Below are 2,680 nucleotides of genomic sequence, written 5' to 3'. Positions count from 1 at the left end.
CAGAAAAAAGGATTCTTGGCGATTCAGACGCAAAAAAATCCTTACTAGAAATAGCAGTCAATAAAGCATACCAGCTTTTACAAATAAGGCAAAATTCGAAATTAGTCAGTGACACAGAAAATATTCTACATGAAATAACTCTTTTACTCTTTTACTTGTTTCAGTCATTTGACTGTGGCCATGCTGGAGCACCGCCTTTAGTTGAGCAAATCGAACTAAGGACTTTTTCTTTGTAAGCCTAGTACTTATTCTATCGGTCCCTTTTGCCGAACCGCTAAGTTACGGTGACGTAAACACACCAGCATCGGTTGTCAAGCGATGTTGAGAGGACAAACAAAACACAACCACACCACAACACCACCACACCCACACAACACACACTCTCTCTCTCTCTCTCTCACACACACACACACACATACATATACATATATACGACGGGCTTCTTTCAGTTTCCGTCTACCAAATCCACTCACGAGCTTTGGTCGGCCCGAGGCTATAGTAGAAGACACTTGCCCGAGGTGCCACGCAGTGGGACTGAACCCAGAACCATGTGGTTGGTAAGCAAGTTACTTACCACATAGCTTCTCCTGCGCCTATAAAAAAAGTAATGTCGCTAGTAGGATTCGAACTTACGCGAGGAGACCCCGATGGATTTCTAGTCCATCGCCTTAACCACTCGGCCACGACGACTCACTTACACACACATATGCGCACATACACTCACTCATATATATTATATAAATACATAGGCACAGGAGTGGCTGTGTGGTAAGTAGCTTGTTTACCAACCACATGGTTCCGGGTTCAGTCCCACTGCGTGGCACCTTGGGCAAGTGTCTTCTACTATAGCCTCGGGCCGACTAAAGCCTTGTGAGTGGATTTGGTAGACGGAAACTGAAAGAAGCCCGTCGTATATATGTATATATATATATATATATATATATATATATATATGCATTGTGTGTGTTGTGTTTGTGTGTGTCTGTGTTTGTCCCCCTAGCATTGCTTGACAACCGATGCTGGTGTGTTTATGTCCCCGTTACTAGCGGTTCGGCAAAAGAGACCGATAGAATAAGTACTGGGCTTACAAAAGAATAAGTCCCGGGGTCGAGTTGCTCGACTTAAGGCGGTGCTCCAGCATGGCCACAGTCAAATGACTGAAACAAGTAAAAGAGTAAAAGAGTATATGAACACACACACACATGTATATTAGAAAGTAAACGCAGGAAAAATTACACCATAAAAATCAGAACAGAGATACGTCCATAATATAAACGGTATCGTATTAATAAATGAATATATAAAATATAACTATGATAATTTTTAAGGGTTTGAGATATCTTACGATCGTTTCATGTAAATGCTTCATTTCGAAATGAAATCCAAAATTGATAATCATTTACGCAACACCTTTATCACACGATTTTAAATTAGCATCTCTATCATTCTATTGACTACACTGAAATTCATCCTTTTTCCTGATGAGTGGATGTGCTACCTAATAATGATTATCAGTTTTGGGTTTCATTTCGAAAGGAAACACATCCATGAAACGATCGTAAGTTATCTCAAACCTTTTAAAATTATCATAGTTTTACTTTATATATATTTATTTGTTAATACAATGCTATTTATATTATGGACGTATCTCTATTGTGATTTTTATGCTGTAATTTTTCCAGCTTTTACTTTCTAATATAAAATCGCTCTAATTGATTCTGTAAATACCTTTAAGGTTTTAGAAATTTATCATATTAAGAGCACTTATCTGAAATATCTAGTACACTTTATTCTCAAAGAATATATTTGATTAACTGTATGTATGTATGTATGTATGTATGTATGTATGTATGTATGTATGTATGTATGTATGTATGTATGATTCCCATCTGTGTGCAGCCCTGTGTGGCCAATAAAGAAACTTATATATATAATATATATATATATATATATATAATATATATATATATATATATATATATGTTAAGAAGGACACAAGTGGGGTTCAAAATTCACAACAGCTGTTTCGGCAGGATTTAATCGATGCATTCCTTGATTGCATTATTAACAAATCACCGCCATCATCAGGTAAATTTTAAACATATAAACAGGTAAGGTAGAAATAGAAGATGACCACCCCTCCAACTACCATTCCCAGCGTCATCCGCGTTGATATACCAGGATTCTGATGAACTCTATGACTGATTTATTTATCTAAACGTATATATAAACACATAAACACATACACATATTTGAAGAAAGGCTGAAGACGCTCGACTTTTATTCTCTAGAAAAACGACGACGCCGTGGAGATCTCATTCTTGCTCACAACATCATAAGCGGAAAGTGTAACCTCTCGAAAGAACTGTTCTTCACTCCTGCTCCAGAGCGTCGGCTGCAGGGGTCACTCCGAAAAGCTCTATCTGCGAAGATTTCATCTCAATCGAAGGAGAGGAGCTTTCTCCGTCCGGGTTGCGGATCCGTGGAATAAGCTGCCGGACGAGATAGTGAAGATGCCGACGACCGCTCGGTTCAAAGTCTCCCTTGACCACAAGTGGCCTGAACTCTTTACTTGAACACCACCATGTACATAACTCCATGACCCCCTACATGGCCTTGCTTTTTGCTTCTTGAGCCAAAAAATTAACTAACTAACTAACTAACATATATGTACGTATAC

General features: G+C 38.4%; 1 non-coding gene across 1 annotated transcript; it reads right to left on the bottom strand.

The window, feature by feature from the left end:
* Positions 1–608: 608 nt before the first annotated feature.
* Positions 609–690, bottom strand: Trnas-aga. The gene has a single exon. It is a non-coding gene; the product is annotated as a tRNA-Ser (tRNA).
* Between the last annotated feature and the right edge of the window lie 1,990 nt (positions 691–2,680).

The sequence above is a fragment of the Octopus sinensis genome, unplaced genomic scaffold (assembly GCF_006345805.1).
Source record: "Octopus sinensis unplaced genomic scaffold, ASM634580v1 Contig03711, whole genome shotgun sequence".
Classification (NCBI taxonomy): Eukaryota; Metazoa; Mollusca; class Cephalopoda; order Octopoda; family Octopodidae; genus Octopus; species Octopus sinensis.
The sequence above is the reverse complement of the archived record's forward strand: the minus strand, read 5'-3'. Positions and strand labels throughout refer to the sequence as shown.